The sequence below is a fragment of the Ovis canadensis genome, chromosome 3 (genome assembly GCF_042477335.2).
Source record: "Ovis canadensis isolate MfBH-ARS-UI-01 breed Bighorn chromosome 3, ARS-UI_OviCan_v2, whole genome shotgun sequence".
Classification (NCBI taxonomy): domain Eukaryota; kingdom Metazoa; phylum Chordata; class Mammalia; order Artiodactyla; family Bovidae; genus Ovis; species Ovis canadensis.
Window position 1 is genome coordinate 27,390,008 of NC_091247.1, and position 21,702 is coordinate 27,411,709.

At 44.1% G+C, this 21,702-nt stretch overlaps 1 protein-coding gene across 3 annotated transcripts in view; it reads right to left on the reverse strand.

The window, feature by feature from the left end:
• The window catches only part of OSR1 (odd-skipped related transcription factor 1), a 160,780-nt gene that overhangs the window by 64,604 nt on the left and 74,474 nt on the right, over window positions 1–21,702 (reverse strand). Inside the window, exon 3 of one of the 3 annotated variants that reach the window (XM_069580256.1) lies at window positions 1,932–2,050. The exons of the other annotated variants lie outside the window; for them this stretch is intronic. The gene's annotated coding sequence lies outside the window, so the exon portion shown is untranslated. The remainder of the gene's footprint in view (window positions 1–1,931; window positions 2,051–21,702) is intronic. 3 annotated transcript variants of the gene reach the window in all.

Genomic DNA, 21,702 nt, shown 5'->3' on the forward strand with positions numbered 1-21,702 from the left:
GCAGAGAAACAACTCTTTTTCTCTCTCTGTCACTATTTTCCTTTTTTCCTCAATGTTCTGAAGCTTCTAGAGGCAGGTAGAAACTTGCCCTGGTAGAGGGAACCTCTGTAAGGGTTGTGGTCAGCAAAGTTTTTTTTTTTTTTTTTTTTTATTAGAAATACCTGTTTTCTACTGTGATAGAGCTTTACACTCACAATTAAATAAAAAAAATTCTGTGGTGGAGGACTTCCTAGGTGGTCAGTGGGAAAGAATCCACCTGTCAATGCAGAGGACATGGGTTTGATCCCCAGTTTGGGAAGATCCCATATGCCCTGGAGCAACTAAGCCCTTGGGCCACAACTACTGAGCTCACATGCCCTAGAGATCGTGCTGTGCAACAAGAGAAGCCACCGCAATCAGAAGCCTGTGCTCCACAACTAGAGAGCAGCCCCTGCTTGTTGGAACTAGTGAAAGCCCATGTACGATAACGAAGATCTAGCACTGCCAAAAATAAATAAATTTAAAGAATTCTGTGGTGGAGACATAACCTCCCTCTAAATTCTCATGTTATGGTGTAACTCCATCCACACACACATAACTCAGAGTGCCCTGCTGTTGAAAACCATGGACGCATTTGCTCCTAGTTTCTTGCTGGTAGCGAGTAACATAGGTTAGCCACGGAAGAACACTTAAAACATTAAGAATTAGCCCCTCCCCTCTCCTCTAAGCCTTTATAAAAGCATTTATCACCTTAATCCATACCACTTGAAAAACCCAATCCAGTCTATTTTTTCTACTCCCTTTATGATTACATTTTTGTTCATCTGCCTAGAACAGTGGTTTTCAAAGCTGTGGTCCCTGGACCAGTGGCACTGATAGCACCCGGGAATTTAAGAGTGTAACTCGCCAGGTTTTATACCAAAACCTGCTAAATCAGAAACTCTAGGACTGGAATCCAGTCACGTGGTTTAACAAGCTCTCCAGTTCAGTTCAGTTCAGTCGTTCAGTTGTGTCTGACTCTTTGTGACCCCATGGACTGCAGCATGACAGGCCTCCCTGTCTATCACCAACTCCTGCAGTTTACTCAAACTCATGTCCATTGAGTTGGTGATGCCATCCAACCATCTCATCCTATGTTGTCCCCTTCTCCTCCCACCATCAATCTTTCCCAGCATCGGGATTTTTTCAAATGAGTCAGTTCTTCGCATCAGGTAGCCAAAGTGTTGGAGCTTCAGCTTCAACATCAGTCCTTCCAATAAATATTCAGGACTGATTTCCTTTAGGATGGACTGGTTGGATCTCCTTGCAGTCCAAGGGACTCTCAAGAGTCTTCTCTAACACCACAGTTCAAAAGCATCAATTCTTCGGCACTCAGCTTTCTTTATAGTCCAACTCTCACATCCACACATGACTACTAGAAAAACCATAGCCTTGACTAGATGGACCTTTGTTGGCACAGTAATGTCTCTGCTTTTTAATATGCTGTCTAGGTTGGTCATAACTTTTCTTCCAAGGACAAGCTCTCCAGGTGATTCTAATTCATGCTCAAATTTCAGAACCACTGACCTAGTACCTCACTTTGTAGGAAGAAAGTGTCCTAGCATCTCAGCGAAATAGCCTTCACCTTGGCCATTACACTTTTAAAGACAAGACAGGGAACAACTCAGGAGAGCCTGGGGCATGACTCCAGGGAGCATCACTGCATAAAAGGGGCAGCCTGGCTGATCTACATGTTAGCACCTCAGACCTGACTGAGGGAAATGCCTCCAGAAGACAACTGACTTGGAATGTGAGAGGAAGCGACTGCACATCATAATCAGAAAAGTGCACAGAGGGACGAACAGAAGCATCTGCTACTAACATTTTCAAAGTTAAATTTTTCACAGGTACATTCCAGAGTGTAACAAACCATTTCCACATGTGGGAGCTGACCCCTCAACTATATATCTTACCTGCCTTTTGTGTCATCACAGATTTCTTTTAGAAGTTAAAGTTCACTTCAAAGTCATAGTGAAGCCAAAAACTTTTCCAGGTGCAATGATGAGCCTTCAGAGATGACGGTGATCCAGATCTAGGTGAAACTGGGAATTAGGGAAGGCCGCCCTGTCTTCTGTGATACCCCTGTCCACTTCATTTACCCCAATGCACATTAGAAGAGCTTGAGGAAGGTTCAAGATCACTAATTTATTAGAGAAATCTAAATCAAAACTACAATGAGGTACCAACTCACACCGATCAGAATGGCCATCATTAAAAAGTCTACCAATAGGGATGCTCCTGGGGGTGCAGTGGCTAAGACTCCAAGCTTCCAATTCAAGCAACATGGGTTCAGTTCCCATTCAGGAAAGTAGTCCCCACATACCAAAACTAAGAGTTCACATGCTACACCTAAAGATTCTACATGTCGCAACGAAGACCAAGCACAGTTAAATAAATAAAAAATACATATTTTTAAAGTCTGCAAATAACAAATGCCGGAGAGGATGTGGAGAAAAGAGAACCCTCCCACAATGTGGACTTCGCTGGTGGCTCAAACAGTAAAGCATCTGCCTACAATGAGGGAGACCCGGGTTCAATCCCTGGGTTGGGAAGATCTCCTGGAGAAGGAAATGGCAACCCACTCCAGTAGTCTTGCTTGGAAAATCCCATGGATGGTGGAGCTTGGTAGGCTACAGTCCGTGGGGTCTCAAAGAGTTGGACGCGACTGAGCGGCTTCACTTTCTCTCTCTCTCTCTTTCTTTCTTTCCTGCAGTGTTGGTGGGAATGTAAACTGGTTCTGCCACTGTGGAGCACCAATATGGAGGTTCCTCAGAAAAACTAAAAACAGAGTTCCTATAAGATTCAGCAATACCACTCTGGAGCATATATTGGATAAAACTATAGTTCAAAAAGATACATGCACCCCTATGTGCACAGTAGCACTATTCATCATAGCCAAGACACAGAAGCAGCCTAAATGTCTCCAGACAGATGAACGGATACAGAAGATGAGGCACGTACATACAGCGGAATACTATTCAGCCATAAGAGGAATGAAATAACACCATTTGCAACAATATTGGATAGACCTAGAGATTATCGTACTAAGTGAAGTCGGAAAGAGAAAGTCAAATTATACCATAGGATGCAACTTACATGCACAATCTAAAATATGACACACAAGAACTTATCTGTGCAACAGAGACAAACTCAGACATAGAGAACAGATTTGTGGTTTCCAAGTGGGAGGGGGGACAAGGAAGAGAAGGATTGGGAACCTGGGATTAGCAGATGCATATTATTATATAGAGAATGGACAAACATCAAGGTCCTACTGTACAGGGCAGGAACTATAATATATTCAATATCCTATAATAAACCATAATGGAAAAGAATATGAAAAAAGTATATATATATATATGCATATATATGTATAGATAGATATATGTATAATTGAATCACTTTTCTGTGTAGCAGAAATTAACACAAAATTATAAATCAACTATACTTCAGTAAAACAAATCTAAAAATTAAAAAGAGTAGCTGGAGGAAACTTATTTACTAGCATATCAGTGTGTGTGCCCCACTACTGGAAGTTCTGATTTCATTGTTGTGGGTGGGGTCTACACATTGGTATTTTTAGAAAAACACCCCAAGTTCTTCTGTGTACTCCAATTCTAGAACCACTGAGTTAAATGAATATATATGTAGTACTTACATGTGTCAGCCTCTCGGTAAAGCAGTGGAAGATTCAAAAGAACAAAAGGTAGGAGGCTGTGCTTTCAAGAAGCATGGAATGTAGAGCAAGTTATACACACCTACCTAGACCCCAAGCTACATTTGGGCTACGCACAATTTACCTTTGCCACATACAATTTGTTTTTGCCAAAGCCAAGGAAGAGTTAAGTCTTAGTAGGAACAAATGGATATGACTCTCTGGAGTTTAAATTTAGTTTTGGAGGACTTTTAACAGACAACGGAGAAAGAATGCTTGGGGCAGAGAAAGTTAAAAAATAAACAACAGCAGGGGGCAAAAAAGTTCTACCATTTTGGAGGGATCAGTAAATACTGTATAGTCATTGTATACAGGAGATGAGTTTGGCAAGGTCATCAAGGCCAGACTTTAAAGGATTTTTGAATGCCCTGGTAACAATTTAGATCTTCTTCTCAATGAAAAGTAACACTATGACATGTGTTTATAAAGACATCATTTGGAAGACAACTACTATTTCTACTAATGAAAGTGTTATAAACTATGCTCAGCCAATTAGATAAACACTTCTTGATCACTTAATCTACTTTGTTCTAAGCTGCTGTGCTAGACACTATGAAGAATTTAAAAATACCCAAAGCAACAATTTATAATAGATTGTTGACCTTTTTACTACTATTTTATAATTCTATTATACAAAATAGGATTCTGTGAGTTTAGTGACCAGTTTCTGTTGTTGCTGTTGATAAGCACTGTATTTTTCTTTTTTTAGGTAATTTATATATGGTAAAAGAAGCTTGGTGGAGCCACTCAGAATGTCAGCTCAGAAGCTGGTTATATAAATCACACACTAACACTCTGGACTTGGAGGGAAGGTTTGTGCCCCTGAAGACCATTCTGAAAAAAGGCTGCATTCCAGGGCAAGTGCCCTACTCAGAAAGACTTCTGCTTTTCAGGCATCTTCCACTGATGCTATTAATAAATGGGATGCATTTCACCATGGGTGAGCATTTCGTATGCAGGCATATTTGGTTGGTTTGCTTTTGTCTGGGAAAGAAAGCTCATTCACTCCTCCTGTGCCACTAATATAAGCAATAACTCCACTCCCCTCCACAGTGCACTGAATATGTTAATTGTTGACATCTCTTATGCCGGTGAAGAGGAGTCCTGGTACTGACATGATGAGATCTGACGGTACCACACAGGCAAGCATCAGCAGCACAAAGTGCTTGCAAAGTGACCTTGGGTAGGTTATTTTCCCTCTCAAAGGCTAAATTTCTTCATCTGTAAAGTACAAAAAGTAATAGTACCTGAGATACAGGAATTTTGGGAGATTACATGAAATATCATGCTAAAACTATGAGCTATAATTATTAAAATAGCACTCGGGGCCATGTGCTGGAAGCCAGGGAAGGTGAGCCAAATGAGATAGGATGGTAGCTCTCTTTGGCAAACCAGTAGCATATGGCATCAGCACTTGCCTTCCCCAACCTTCTCCATGTAGGAGACCTCCCACCTACAGGCTCTGAACTGCTGAGTCCAGAGCTGAAGGATATGGAGTGAAGGTTCCATTCCCAGCAGCAAGTTTTGTCTGGACTCGGTCTTGCCAGAGACCCAGGGAATCCATGCAGCCCCTGAGCTGGAGGAAAGGGCCCCAGCCAACGAATAGACGCCTCTAGAAGCTGGAAAAGGCAAGGAAACAGATTCTTCCCTGGAGCCTCCAGAAGAACCCAGCCCTGCTGATGCCTTGACATTAGCCCAGGGAAACTGATTTCAGACTTCAGGCTTCCAGAACTATAAGAGAATACATTTGTACTGTTCTAAGCAACCAAGTATGCTGTAATTAAGCCTGGCGGGCTACAGTCTATGTGGTCATGAAGAATCAGACATGACTTAGCGACCAAACAATAATAACAAAAATGCAGTAATTTTCTATAGCAGTTATAGGCAACGAATAAAATAAAATTAGAAAAAGAAATCATAACTGGTCCTTCAATGCCCAGTTGGGAAACTGTTTCCTGTTTCCCTGGCTATCTGCCGTCTTCTGGCCTTACTAAAAGGATGGAAAGAGATGGGTGGGTTCCTGCTTCAGCAACAACAGTCACCTCTAATCAGGACAGTCATAGCTTAAAGCTTCCTCTTCCAAAGACTCCTGCTACCATACCATTCTCACATGCCACGGTCATCCTTCCCCAGGGGGAGCCCCTTGAAATATGGACGTCAGACCAGATGCTGCTGCTGCTGCTGCCAAGTCACTTCAGTCGTGTCCAACTCTGTGCGACCCCATAGAGGGCAGCCCACCAGGCTCCGCTGTCCCTGGGATTCTCCAGGCAAGAACACTGAAGTGGGTTGCCATTTCCTTCTCCAATGTATGAAAGTGAAAAGTGAAAGTGAAGTCACTCAGTCATGTCTGACTCTTCACAACCCCATGGACTGCAGCCTACCAGGCTCCTCCATCCATGGGATTTTCTGGGCAAGAGTACTGGAGTGGGGTGCCATTGCCTTCTCTACAGACCAGATGGGATCCATGTTAATTATACCCATTCAGATCCTGCGATGGGCTGCTGGCCATGTCTGGGCAGCCCCACAGCCAGAAAACTTGACTTATCCTCTTCCTCCTATCCCTCTGATACACCTGGGGGCCAAGACCAGGGCTGTTGAAAGTGCAGACCATCAGCTTCCTGGGCTTCACACATGTAATAGTAAGAAGGTAACACGGCCCCCAAAGATGCTGAACATGCCATCTCAGCCTGCTTTAGAGACCCTTATACACAGTCATTGCATATTTGGAATGGCTTTTGGGAAGCCAACAATGTGACCCAAAATCCAGGCAGGCACATTTCTGGTAATTGGGCTAATTTCTAAGATGAGAACTAAGTAACTTAAAGAAATGAAACCCTTTAGGCTGAAACATCTTCACTTGAAAGAACCAAACCAAGTAGTTTATGATTATAAAGAGAATCCTGTTGCTGACAGGGTGAAATCTGAGACATTGGGCGAGATAGATTCTGGGGTTTGGGGCTGAGTTTCAGAGGGATCAGAGATAAATGCAGGTATCTGGTCTACCATGTGCAACCAGAAGTTTCTTCCTTGACTTTCTGCAAACCTCTGCAAGGACAGCAGTTTGCTCAGTTGCAGTGAGAGAATGCAAAAAATAATACAACTCTTAAGGCATATATTGCCAAGCTATCAGATACCAACAAGTCATGGAGGGCACAGAAGAGCATCTCACCCTCTCTAACCAATGCCTGTACTGCCCACTGGGAGCTTCCTTCAGTTCTCCCAGGCCACTTTTTTCTCAGTCTCTCCAGAGCCCACAAAGGGCCCATCTGTCTGCTCATCACCACATGTCACCAGAAGTCACCACATGTCATTGGATTTGGTTGACAAGTGGACTTCCTCCACTGGGGCATTCCCATGACAGTGAAATCACCTCAGTCCATCCACGAAGGCCTGCAGGAAGTTATAGCTGCCAAGACAACTGCTTCTTCTTGACTCCAACCTTTTGATGAAATTCCTGCCAACTTCTGGAGTCAAAGCCGTGAGAAAATGTAAGTAGCTCCTTCACCTCCTTACAAAACCAAAAAGACCACACCCCTAAACTTAAGTCTATACTTGTTTTTCTGGCATGAGAGCTTCTTTGCCATCTGTTTCAAATTGTTCTTTCTTATCCTATCTTCCCAAGCCAGGCTCACAAGAGATTTCTGCTCTAGCCAGGAGCATTTGCTGAGCTCTCCTACCCCTCACAATATCCTAGTCACCTCTTTACCTACAAACCCCATCTCTAGCTTCAGGCTATATCTCAAAATGTACCTACTGTATTTCTCATCCTAGAAATTTCCCCTATCCTGCCCACCTGGTGTGTCTTCTGTTCTGCACGAGTGGTCCTGCAGGTCTGATATTCCTCCTCTGAGGGCAGAAAGCGGGTCCTTGCCATTCTTCACAACTTCTAAAGCTCTGAACAGCAGGGACTATTTTCTAACGACCACACATATGAGTCACCATAATGAAACATAGAAATGATCCCACACAGGTAATGGAGTAAACATTCTCAGCCATTTTAGATGTAGAAAATCAATAACAAGTAGGTAAACAAGTTTGCTAAAAGTCAAGTAGGTACTTATCTTCATTCCTTTTTCCACTATCATTAAAATAAAGGGCTATAAAAGATATGAACCCCAAGTGACAGGGAGAGGATTACCGCAGATGAGAGGTGCTCAACGAAATTTAGGAAACAAAAAGCAGATAAGCAAGTGGTTCTTCAGTGGCTCAGTGATAAAGAATCTGCCAGCAAGGGAGGAGACTCAAGAGCTGTGGGTTCGATCCTTGGATGGGGAACATCCCCTGGAGGAGGGCGTGGCAACCCACTCCAGTATTCTTGCCTGGAGCATCCCATGCACAGAGGAGCCTGGCGGGCTACAGTCCACAGGGTCGCAAAGAACTGGGCAAGACTGAAATGAATTAGCACAGCACACTACTAAGATTTAACTGCCAGTAAAGGGACTGGGGGACCAAAGAGATACAGTTAATTCACTCAGCACAAGTTTGGGTTTCCCAAGTGGTGCTAGTGATAGAGTACCCGCCTGCCAATATGGGAGACTTAAAAGATACGGGTTTAATTCCTGGATTGGGAAGATCCCATGGAGGAGGGCTTGGCAACCTACTCCAGTATTCTTGCCTAGAGAATTCCATGGACAGAGGAGCCTGGCAGGCTATATATAGCCCATGGGATCACAAAGAGTCAGACATGACTGAAGTGACCTTAGCACAGCACACAGTACAACTCTGGAAAGGTACAGATCTTGGTGGTGGTCAGGTATTCATCTATTAAAAAAAAAGAGTGTGGGCTGGGCCTGAAAACAGGAGGCTTGACTGGGCTTTGATAAGAAGTAGACTCCAGAACCTTCTCGTGGCCCACACAATCCACCCAAACAGCTGTTTGTCTTCCATCTAGGCACAAAGACGAGGTTTAGCTTCTGGAGAGACTATGGACTTGAGGACTCCAGGGCCAGTTGAAGGCAGGGGTGAGGTACAGAAAGAAACAGAGGGGTGTAAGTGAGCAGCTGGGGGAGAAGTGATGAAACCCACCCTCTCTCCCTGCTCAGCAGCAGCTGGAACACCAGGAACCAAACGTACTTCCCAGATGCTAGGGTGGCAGGGTGGAGAATTACTCTCTGGAGACACTAATCAGCCCCCAGGGAAAAGAGGCTTATCTTGGGAACCCGATGAAAAGCCAGGTCTTTGCCCAATAATCCCAAGGCAAAGCCTGCAGAGTAACCAACATGCATTTCCCCACCCCCATCGCAGCTACCAAACGTATATATACAGTTTTGAATCAGCTTTTGAGGATCTTGACCATCCACCTACACCAAAACATTTGCACTGAGTTTCTAATATCAGCCTAAACAAACATAAAGGAGGAAAAGTAACTCAGAGGAAGCAGAACTGAAGAATCACGAAATTTTCTTTTTTAAAGAACGAACGCTCTCAGATATAAGGAAAGATATTAAGAGATAGCAAATCTATGTAGAAAAAAATAACAAGTGGTAATAAAGAACAGTGAACAAGAAAAACCCTTAAACACTAAAAATATTATAGTACTTAAAATTAGCATTTAAAAATTCAATAGATGATTAAATTGAAGGAACTCTTCTGGAAAGTATAACAAAAAAATTGGATGGAATGGCAAAATAATAAGTCAGAAAATTAAAAGACAAATTCATGAAAACTGGCATTCAGCTGGTGAAATGACCTGAAGAAAATGATTAGGGAAAGAAACTGTAAAATATATATATATATATGAAAGAAAATATTATATATATCCTGTAATATATATAGTATATATATCTAAAATAAAATATTACATATATCTTATATATATATGTAAGAAAATATTTTTGAGTCAAGGGACATGGCTTTCTAGATCAAAAGAGAATATTTCATCCCCATCAAGGCTTATCATCATAAAATTTGGGATAAAGAGAAGCAAGTTCCATAAAGTTTCCAGAGAGAAAAATCGTCATGGAATTCTTTTCATGAAAAGGATTAGGAATATAAAGAATTGCTTCAAACTCTTAAAAGTAGCACTGGGAGCCACTTGACAATAGAGAACTACCTTACAATTCTAACAAAAAAACTATATCCAAACTAGAAATCTATAGAACTCTATATCCATACTATAATCAAATATGATAGTAGAATAAAGATATTTTCACACATGCTAGGCCTTACAAATATTTTCTTCCTTGTGTTTTTGCTTAGGAAAATATGTTCTCCCATTATGAAGGTCTGAACTCAGAAAGAAGATGTGAGATCCAGGAAACCAGGGATCTAACTTAGGAGACAGATGAAGGAAATTCCCAGGACGATGATCAAGACAAATCCCGGGATGCATCAGCCCGAGAGCATAACAATCTTGACTGGCAGAGAAGGATGGGGCAGATGGCTCTGGGAGGAATAACTCTAAGAGCAAAACAAAACCTGAGAGATTGCCTGGAGTTTCTGTTCATATTGAGAAATGCTTTAGAGCTCTGTTAAGCAAAGCTAGGGAAGAATTAGTTACACAGATAACAATAAGAAACAAAAAGAAGAAATGCTAACGGCAGAAAGTTGTAGCGACAGGGTAATTGTATAGTGTTCCTCATCTTTGAACAGCATTTACAGAATTATACAGTGCCTCACACTGAATATTGATTTGAGTCAAATTGACACCACAACCCCAAAAGGGGGACGGGGAAATGAGATGTGAATGTGTTTAGGGTTAGGGGCAGAAGGATGGGATAGAGAGAATGAAATCATCTTGCACAGAATAAAGTCAATAGATAATGCCTAAAGTTGAAAAGTAGAGAAAAAGTGTAAACATGATATTTAAAAATACAGAAATAAATGCCAGAGGAAACAATAGTAAGGATAAACGTGGCTACTTCTGGAGAATAAAAATCAGGGACGAAGGAAGGCAGAACATGAAACTGCTATTTTGTGTTGGAAGATTTAGGATGTTATTTGACTTTTGCTTTCAGAGTAGTGTGTGAAACGGTGCTCACAGGCCCAGACTGGATTTGGATTTCAGTGCTGACACTTGCTGTGTAAACTTGGGCAAGATCCTTAATGTCTCTGTGCTTTGATGTCTTTTTTTAAACAGGAATAATAATAATTTTGTTTCATGTTATTATAAGGCTTGAGTTAGTTCATAATGCACTTAGAAAGACAGTACTTAGTATTTTCAACTCTTGGCTCATTGTTATTACTAAATTGTATACATATCTTATTTTTTAATTAAAATAGGAAAAAGGCAAGGTGCATGTCATGATGCCGGAAGCGCTACTTCTGAAGACTTTGTCCTTTCTCCATAGATAGGAAGGGTCAGCATTTTACTCTCAGCTTCGCCCTAAACGTACCCATTTCTGTCCCCTCCCTCCCTTCAGAAGATGTCAGTGAACAGGGGAACTCCTGAGAGGGCTTGGGGCTTCAGCCCTCCTCCCCACACACCCTGGAGGGAGTTTCTGGGGAGGGGTCCACACCAGCGCTTAAGCCCTTCCTTGGAAGGAGACCCCCGCACAATATCAGTCCAGAAGGCACCCAGCCTGACTCCAGGCGTGTACTTCTCAAGGCAACAAGTCGTGAATCATTCTAGATCACTGTGATTACTGTGAAACGTTGTGCTATCCTACCAGGGTCCCAGACAGAGCTCTTTTGTGATTCAAAAGTGAATGGAAGAAGCCTGCAGTCACATTCTAGGAGCTGAAACTTCACTAGAAGCCAAAAGACTCTCTCTTCCCCTCCCCTCTGCTGTCCCTGTGCTTCTGCTGACTGGCACCCTGTGATCCACACTGGAAAAGCTAGAAGACTGCTGCTTTATCCCCGGGGACTTCTCCACCCTATCCCCTATAGCCCGGCCTCAACTCGGCTGCACACCTGAGAGGGGAAACCATGGCGACCTGTGACCTCGCTGTGGTGGCTCCCAGTGCCCCACGGCAGAGGCACACCTGCCAGCCACTGCGGACTGAGTGCTTTCATCACAGAATGTGGCGAGTGAGTTTGCTCACAGTTCCGACATCGGCTCACTCTGAGACCCGTACCATCAGTTCTCCCAGCCTCGCCTTGTAAAATCTAAGAGTCACATGGACTGGAAGGATCACCACCTGCCTTTTCACCCAGGGTGAGCAAGACCTAAGGAAGTGAAGGGACCTGAACAAAGTAACACACTGAGTTAGAAGAGGGGCTCGAACCCCAGTCTGCTGAACCGCCGATGGTGCTCTTTCTAGGGTGCCTCGTTATTGCCAGCTCTCTAAAACCATCACCTCCCAATCGCAAACGTGAACCCACAGAATACCTTCCAGAAAGCTACAAAAAAACATCGTTCTTTCACAATAAGGTCGTTCCTTTCCAAGGCTTTAGCACGAGATTTTCATCTTACCCAAGAAACTCCTATCAAAAATAACAAATGGAAGATGAAAACCTCCAAAACATTTCAAACAACCCTTTACCTGTGTATACTGTCAAATCAGCATATTGGACAGCAAGCTATCAGACAAAGACTCACCCTGCTGTATGTACGTAGACCAGCGGTAACGGAGCCTTGCGGGAAGGGAGCGGCTTCTGAACTAGTCCTTGAGATGAGCCAACTGCTCTCTTCCCTTCCCCCTCCCCTGCCCACACCCACCCAAAGGCCAGTCTCTCCCAAGCTGTTTGGCAACTCTGTGGAAGACAGCTTAAGGTTCAGGAGCGGATTGGGAACAGCTAACACTCTGGCAATCGTTTTCTGTTTCCCTGAGCCCAGACTTCAGTGGGCGTGCAATGTGGCATTTTGCTTCTGATTGCAACCATTTCCCCAGCAATTGAGCACGAGAAAAATAAAAGCTTGTGCCAGCTCAGGGGCAGCCAGCCCCCAGGTTCCCTGCCTCCTTTGCGTGGACTTGATGACCCAGGCCGTTCCTGTGGACCTAAGAAATGGGCCACAAATTGCCTGCAGGACAACACAGGAAGGTTCATCGTGCTTTGCCCTCTTCCCTTTAAGCCAAAGAAGCAGATGGGCCTCCAATCCTGTTGAGAGCAGCCTGGAAGATCTATGAGGATGGTCAAGCCATCTTACTTGTAAGCTGTTTATGGCCATGGCCGGAAATTAACATAATTTATTCTGGTATCCATGTCACTACTGTGTGTGCTAATAAGTTACTTCAGTCGTGTCTGACTCTGCGAGATGGGGTGTCTAGAACACAAGCTAAGAAAACACCGGGGCACATTTTCTTCATCCTCTGGTTCCCCTGGTTTTCTGGGCTAGCCTCCCTCACCTGTCCTCTGCTTGATTGACAAGTGACATAAAACACGTCTCTGAGCCTTTCAAGCCCTTACACAGAATTATCCAGGGCTCCTGGGAATCAGCATAAAGGCCCCCTTGGACTGTCAGATGGCCCTGCCGGCTTCTTCCTGCCCCTTCCCCACCCCACCCTCTGTTTCAGCTGTGCAAAGCCAATTGCTGCTCAGGTTCTCTCACCTCCGAATTATCGAACATGCATCTTCCTGTTCTCAGGAAACCTCTTCACCCTCTCAAATAGCCTATCTCAGCTGGAATGTCACATCCTTCAGAAATTTCTCTGAGATTCCTCCAAACACTGAGTATCTTTTTAATATATCTTAATTTATTTATATGGTTGCCCCAGGGCTTACTTGCAGCATGGGAACTCTTAGTTTTGGCTTGCAAATTCTTAGTTGGGGCATGTGGGGTCTAGTTCCCCAATTAGGGATCAAACCCAGGCCCCCTGTACTGGGAGTGCAGATTCTTAGCCACCAGGCAAGTCCCAAATACTGAATATTGAATGTCCCTCCATGTAAGATCTACTGGCTTTTTAAAATGACCTCTATCAACATATCTTTTATTTATTCTTTCTTAAACTGGTCTCTCAGGCTAGTTAGTGAGCACTTTATTAGGAACAGTAACTTTCTGAGTCCCTCCAGCCTGCACTTCATGAATAGAATGCATTCAGTGATACAACTTACTCAATTCTTAAGGGTAGGAAATACACTATATTCTTTTTTTCCATCCTCCAGGTAATTGATGCTCAAAAGTGGTTTGGGAGTGAAAGAATAAATAAAAAAGCTGTATTTCCCCAACTTACAGGACAGCTTACTTACAGATGGGTCCTCAGACATAGGCCCGTCTGAATGACAATATGTCAACCTGGGGTTCGGTCTTTAAACTATTTCATCCTGCCCTATATCTCTTCCCTCCTAGCCAGAGGTCCTGATGCCTCTGGTTCCATTTCCTCCTTCAGGCTTGAAACACTGCCCTGCAGGCTTCCTCTGCTCTGGGTGAGCGGTCTAGCCCCATCTCGTCTGCTCCAGGTGCTTGACAACCTCTCCCCTGGACTTACAGATAGGAACCATGGGAAGCATTCATTGAGGTTTTCAGCTGTATGGCTGCACCTGTAACCCACTGACAGCCAGTGTAGGCCTCGGGAGGCCCTGCTTGTTTTTCACACAGTTCCGTGAAAAATGCATCCTCATCACTGTCTGATCAAGGCAACCCTAGCAGTGAAGCATAGAAAACAAAGTCTAATGGTGGGGGTTAAAAAGGAATTGTTGCTTCACTTTCTTAATCCAGTTCTGCCTCCTCTGGCCTAGAACATTCACCCTGCAGGGGACAGGATAGGCTGACACAAGATATAGTAAGATACGAGCTTGTTGATCTGAGCTAGAGGTTTCCCTGGAATGATCAATAATTACCTTCCAGAAAGCAGTGGGCTTTAGCCAGCTTGTGACATGGCCTCCAGATTCTGGATCAGCCATTTCCGAGGGAGTCTGCCACCCCACCCCCAGGGGGCCACCAGCATACCCAGTAGACACTTCTGGCAAGTTCGTGAATTGCTACAACATACAAAGGCAGGCCCGGTTTGAATTACCAGTCTCCGACTCCTCAGTGGAGCTCGGTCACACTCACTACGCAAACCATCTGGAGCCTCACTCTGGCACTTTGTTATTTACTCGCAGTCCCAGGCGGAGTCAGAGCCCATAACTCAGCCACGTCTGCCCCTCTTCTGCATGGACAGCATCATACCTCATCTCAGCAGTCGCTCCCTTGCCATCCATCAGCCATTTCAATTTGGGAATCACTGGCCAAAGAGGATGTTTTTCTTTGGGGATAATCATTATAAATTAATGTTTTAAATTTGGGATCTAGTCCACCATCTTGCTGAGTATTTTGCTTTTTTTTTTCCTTAATCTCACATCTCAGATGAACAAGGGGCCCACTAATTCCTTTCTGGTTTCTCCTTCCTTCTGTTATAAAGAATTCTAGTAACCACCAGACCATACACTCCAACCCCTTTTATTTCTCTGGGAAGTCGTTGCCAAACAAACCAGCCAACACTGGAAAACTTCCAACAGCTCAGAGTCCTCAGAGAAAGACCACTGCTCATCAGCTAAGAGTGAGCATGGAACTGAATCTCTTTCCTTCTGTTTATTAAGAGGACAAGGCATAGAGAAATTTAGCCATAAAACATGGACTGAGAGGCATCAGGCTGTCGCAATGAAAGGATACTTTATTTACACAAAGATCAAAGGAGAGGGGACTTCTCTATGAGGCTTGACTGGGAAGGAAGAGAGGGCCAAAGGGCACTACTGGTTGGTGGGTAGGGGCTTACTGTTTTAACAACCTTTTTTATTGTGGAATTTTTTTTTTTTTTCTCTTTTGGATGGGCTGCATGGCTTATGGGAACTTAGTTCCCTAACCAGGGATCAAGCCCTTGCCCTTGGCAGTGAAAGCATGGAGTCCTAAGCACTGGATCACCTGAGAATTCCCAGGAATTTTAGATTTCCAGAGAAGCTGAAAAAACAGTCCAGTTCCCCACATTACTAACATCTTCCATTGCCATGGTGGAGTCCTCAAAACTCAGAAGTACACAGTATTACTATTAACTAACTTCCAGAATTTATTTGGACTTCATCAGCTTTTCCATCAAAGTCCCTTTTTAATCCAAGATTCAGTCCAGGGTATCACAATGCACTTAGTTGCTATATCTCCCCAGTATCTTCTGGGCAGTCTTTGTTTTTGTTATGACCTTTACATTGTTAAGGAGCAAGCCAGGTAGCCTGGAGAATGTCTTGGAGTTATTCTCATGGTTAGCCTGGATTTGGGGAAGCAATACCACGGACGTGGTCTTCTCATCATTTTATACTGGGGGTCCATGCGCTCCATCTGACATCACTAATGATATTAACTTTGATCACCTGGTTAATGTAGTGTCTCCACTGTAAGGCTGAAGTTTTTCCTTTGTGTTAGTCACTCAGTCATGTCTGACTCTTTGTGATTCTATGGACTGTAGCCCACCAGGCTCCTCTGTCCATAGAATTCTCCAGGCAAGAATACTGGAGTGGGTTGCCATGCCCTCCTCCAGGGGATCTTCCAGACCCAGGTAGGGAACCCAGATCTCCTGCATTGCAGGCAGATTCTTTACTGTCTGAGCCACCAGGGAAGCTTTTCCCTTACCTTACTCTATTCTTTGGAAGTGATTCACTAAGTCCAGCCCACACTGGAGTGTGAGGGTGGGGGTGTAGGTGGAAATTAAGCCCCAACTCTTGTTTTCCTTTCACAGTGAGAAAAATCTTCCCCATTCAGCCTCTAGGGCACCTTATATTGCCTTTATCTTAAAGCTTATCTTCAAGTTTCTAGCACATGATAGAACATCTAATCCTATGAAGTCTTGTTTTGTTCCCTTGTTACTTCATATGTGTTCAAGACTTCAGGCAAAATAGCTGAATGTCTAGTCTGGGAAACATACTATATATCTCCCTTTTCTCAACTCATTCAGTCACTGTGTCCCATCATTTTTACCTACTAGATATCTCTCTCTCTCTTTTTTTTTTTTGCTCTTTATTTATTTATTTTTACTTTACAATACTGTATTGGTTTTGCCATACATTGACATGAATCTGCCATGGGTGTACATGAGTTCCCAATCTTGAACCCCCCTCCCACCACCCTCCCCATATCATCTCTCTGGGTCATCCCAGTGCACCAGCCCCAAGCATCCTGTATCCTGTATCGAACCTAGACTGGCGATTCGTTTCTTACATGATAGTATACATGTTTCAATGCCATTCTCCCAAATCATCCCACCCTCTCCCTCTCCCACAGAGTCCAAAAGCTGGACATCTCTTCAATGCGATCATGGATCATCACCGACAAAACTTTATTAGATCAACTGACTCCTAAGTTCCTTATCTTTCCCTCCGAGTAGAAACCCATCCTCATCCCTGATTCCTGGTATAAACACAAGGGCAGCCAAAGAAACAAAACATTCTCTGTGCCACTGCCAGATTCCAGTGTGTTAAATAGGAATACAGAGCGAAGACATGGTACAGCACAGGGACCTGCCTCCTTCAACCACTGTTCAACCTTGGGGCCCAGGAGGCTCTGCTTTGGCTTGAAAGCTTAGAGCTCAGCCTGAAGAAACGGCCCATAAAAAGCCCCATTCCTGGCATTTACCCAGAAACTCTCCAGGAGATGTGTCCAGACAAGAATTTTCTCTCTGCTCCCCCACCTCCCATGACTCTGCTTGTAGGATGAGTCCCGTCTCAGGAAAGGACAAGCCAGAGATCTGGGCTCCAGGGTCTGTTCTGCCACTAATGGAGTGAGCCATATGGACTTTTGTATCTCGAGTCTGCATTGGTAAAATGAAGGGTTTGGGCTGATCAGAATGGATTCAGTTCAACCCCAGATGCTTCATGAAGCAGCTACTACTCGATCTTGTGTCTGGGGTTCTCTGTTACAGTTACAGAACACTGTGGCTGGCTCTGGGAATGTTGCATGCGAGCCCTATCTCAGAAGAGTCACATGGAAAAGGAATTAGGACAGCACAGGTCAAATTCCAGCTTGGTGAGTCGTGTGAGATAAATGTGGGGAAGCCCAGTGGACAGCAGGGGCCCCAAGCCTCTCTAGAGACAGCACACACTTTCTCCCCAGGGGGTTGCAGGCTCAGCAGACCTCAGTTGCCTCCAGCTCCATCCCATCAAGTGGGTTTTGCTTGCTGTTGAGCTCACATGACAGATGGCTCTCTGGGCCTCCAGAGTGTTTTCCAGCCATCACCAGCTTGTCAACTGCAAACAAAAGCCATTCATTGCCCTCACGTCCCTCTCCGATATCCTTCCTGGCCACATAACATCCCTAGCACAAGGTGCTCCCTGACCACCTGAGGGCTCCCGACTCCCTGCCTATCTCCAGGAACCATTACTTCTCTGAAACCAAAACAATCAGGGCATGTACCTTGACTTAGAATATTTTGTCATTCTTGACTGTAAAGATAGTTCAGGAAATATATTTTTGGTGCAAATAGTTTTACATGACTTCAATAGTTTATAACATCTACATCCTAAACAGAAAGATCTGAACAAAACAAATTGTGACCTTCTTACAAAGTTTGGATGTGGGACTGCCCTAAACATCTCTCTCTCTCTTCTCTCCTTTTACTGTTACAGGTCACAACTGCAAGGAACCAATGAGCTATGAATGTGAAAGGTGAAGACAGGAGTGAGGAAGACACCTAGGCAAACTTACCTGCAGGCAGACAAGACCCTCTCACAGTGGGATTAAAGGAGCATGCGATGGTGCCTGGCCCCTGGCCCCTGGTTGTATCTGCTGATACTTACAATTGAGTCAGCTGAAATTCATAACTTTGACTCAAATTTTTATCCACATTAAAGGAAATCCCCAAGAGTGTCTAGACAGAATTTATTGTTGTTTTTGGTCACTGACACCTTTTGGAGAAGGGTCTGATGTCAGGAGAGAGCTCATTAGAACATGGCAAATTCACGTGCATCTGAGATGAGAGAGTGGGTAAGGACCCTTGCTGGCTGGCTGCTGCATGTTCTTTGAGAAATGGCCAGCTGCTCCCCAGCAGAGTCTTGGAATATAAGAGCCCCTGGCTTCCCATGATCCCAAACAGAGAATAAGCGACACCAAGGGAACACGGCCAGTGTTGGGCTAGCACATCCTTGTCCACCATGGTGGGAGTAACTGGGCACCAACCCCATTATTCAGAAGAGCCCAACCTGGGAATCCAGGGTCCTGGGTTCTAGGCTTGGAATTTTCCACAGTAAGATTAGAGGGCAGGTGGCATCATCTCTAACACCTTGCCCAGCTTGAAGGGCCGACGGTTACTTTAGGCAAATATTTCTCCTGAGTGATGGAAAACATGTAAGAGACACGGTAGCATGGGTTTCTGAGCGGTGAGATAACTGGGAAGAAAAAAGGAACTGAAGTCATGTAGGGCGGGCAAGACTATCCACAGGCGATCCACACAATTTCTTGAAATGATGTCAAGAAAAATCTGTTGCCTCCATGCCTTATCCTTCTGATATAGTAGTTCACATTCTACTTCATCTTAGACCCTCTGAATGGCTTTAACAGTAGAATAATTTAAAATTTATCATTTGATTCCCCATCTCCCTTAAAAAAAAAAAAAAAAGAGAAACTATGAATTTAGCAATAATTCTCAGCCCTATTTCCCAGGGAAAAAAAGTCCTGAAACTCAGGGACTTACACAGGATCCACACTCAGAAAACTTCAAGGGGTCAGCTGGGATCTGAACACTGGTTTCCACCAGTCTTTGGAGCTTAAGGCTTCCTTGAAGGTCTATTCAAGCAAAGCCTGCTAAATACTTATTTTACCTCTCATTATCAACTAACCAAACTTCTTCAAAGGAGCATATCGAAAGAAAGCTTAAAGGCAGGTCATCTGCTCATGTCATTGGCAGGACAGCAATTTTCCAACTAGGCTTTTCATAGCCAGAGAGGTCCCACCAGGCCTCTCCCTCTCCCCAGAGTCTTTGAGCTGAGCCAGGTGGAGACTCTTGGCTCTCTGACTAATTCAATCTGAGCAGCCCCACTTTTATCTGCTTTATTTATTGGTCTCTCTGTAGGTATTAAAAAGTGTTTGGGAACCACTGTAGGGCAAGTTCTAGTCTGTAGTGTTATTTCCAGCCTGAACCCAAGTTCCAGTTTCTTTACAGGACATGCAAATAAATCTCTACTTCAGCCTCCCAACAGAAGAGCGGGGACAGAAAGCAGCCTATTGGTCTTCAAGGCATACTGTCATCCATCACACCAGGACATCTCCGGGTGGTCTTAAATCCAGAGAAACATGAGCGCAGTCATTTCAGGTCCTAAGACCCCTCTGATGAGAGAAGCCTCATTACCACGCGTGCACAGTAGCTAGTATTTCACATGAACTAACTGGCCTGTTTTCATTCCTTTTAAATACCCAACGGCATCCTACCTACACGAGGAGCCGAAGGCCTACAAACCATGGTCGTAAAAACCTTTCGCTTACTACGCAAGTGCTAAAGAGCACCTGAAACCACTTTGCTTCTATTTGTTTTGCCCCCTAATACGCACACTGGTATATTAGTGTTTCTTTTGAATCCCCCTGGGTTTGGATATTATACACCCAAGTTTTAGTTCAAATTGAGTTTTCACAGCTGGATTATAAACCAATGGAAATGTTGACCCAGCACCAACTGTATCATTCCAAACAGGTGTTGCTTTAATTAGCCTTATCGTAAAACAAAAATTAAAAATTAAAGGAAAACATTTTAATGGGCCCAAAGAGTTCCTTAAGGTCTTAAAGGGAACAGGCAAATTGGTGGAGACTTTCAAGCCTTATCTCCTTTGCTCAGAGGCTCTATTAAAAATGCAGCCACACTTTGGAAACTGCAATCATAGCCTAAAGTCTTAAGAGAAGAAAGAAAGCTTCCCTGGCATGTTTGGAGGTGCAGGAGAACATTCTTACGTGATGGGAGAGAGGACTCCAAGACCCGTTCACCTAGGGCTTCGATGTCTACATCCCAGGCAGGAAGAAGACAAAAGGCAATCTGGGGGATGTTACTCCTGACCTTAAAGGGCATTGTCATTATTTTCCTTGCAAAGACAAAGCAGTTTTGTGTGATTTCGATTCAATGCAGAAAATTACTCTGTACTTATAGAAGTGTGAAAAGAAGGTTGCCAAAATCTTCCTGTAAAGGAATTTACAGGGTTATTGTCTCACATGCATAAAACCATTTGTTGTTGTTTTTCAGTTGTTAAGTCATGTCCAACTCTTTTCAACCCCTTGGACTGTAGCATACCAGGCTTCCCTGTCTGCACTATCTCCCAGAGTTTGCTCAAACTCATCTCCACTGAGTCAGAGATGACATCCAACCGTCTTATCCTCTGTCACCCCCTTCTCCTCCTTCCCCCAGTTGTTCCCCAAGATCAGAGTCTTTTCCAATGAGTCAGCTCTTCGCATCAGGTGGCCAAGATATTGGACCTTCAGCTTCAGCATCAGTCCTCACTGTCTCACACACATGAAACCATTTAGAGAACAACTTAAAATTGTAGGGCTTCCCTAGTAGCTCAGCTGGTAAAGAATTCACCTGCAAGGCAGGGGGCCCTGGTTCAGTTCCTGGGTCAGGAAGATCCACTGGAGCAGGGATAGGCTACCCATTACAGTACTCTTGGGCTTCCCTGGTGGCTCAGCTGGTAAAGAATCCACCTGCAGTGTGGGAGATCCTGGTTCAATCCCTGCATTGGGAAGATCCCCTGGAGAAGGGAAAGGCTACCCACTCCAGTATTCTGGCCTGGGGAATTCCATGGACTATATAGGCAATAGGGTTGCAAAGAGTCAGACATGACTGAGCAAATTTCACTTTCTTTCACTTTCTTTCTTTTAGCTTAAAAGTGTTGACATTCCTGCACGACAGCAGAACTTCCTTTGGCCTCAGAAGTTTAGGATAACGTCCTATAGAAAGCAGATTGAAAGGCTGGCTTCAGACACTGAAAATGGAGAGAGAAGCCAATGGAGCATCTCAAGTTGGGGGAAACTCCATTAGCAAAAAGATAGAGCAGTGGTTCTCCAGTTTGAATGCACACCCATGACCTGCAGCGCTGGTTAAAACTGATTCTTGGGCCACTGGGGATGCTAATTCAGTGGGTCTGAGATGAGGTTCCAAGGGTTTTCTCTAACAGGTCTACATGCTGTTGGTACACAGACCACCGTTTGA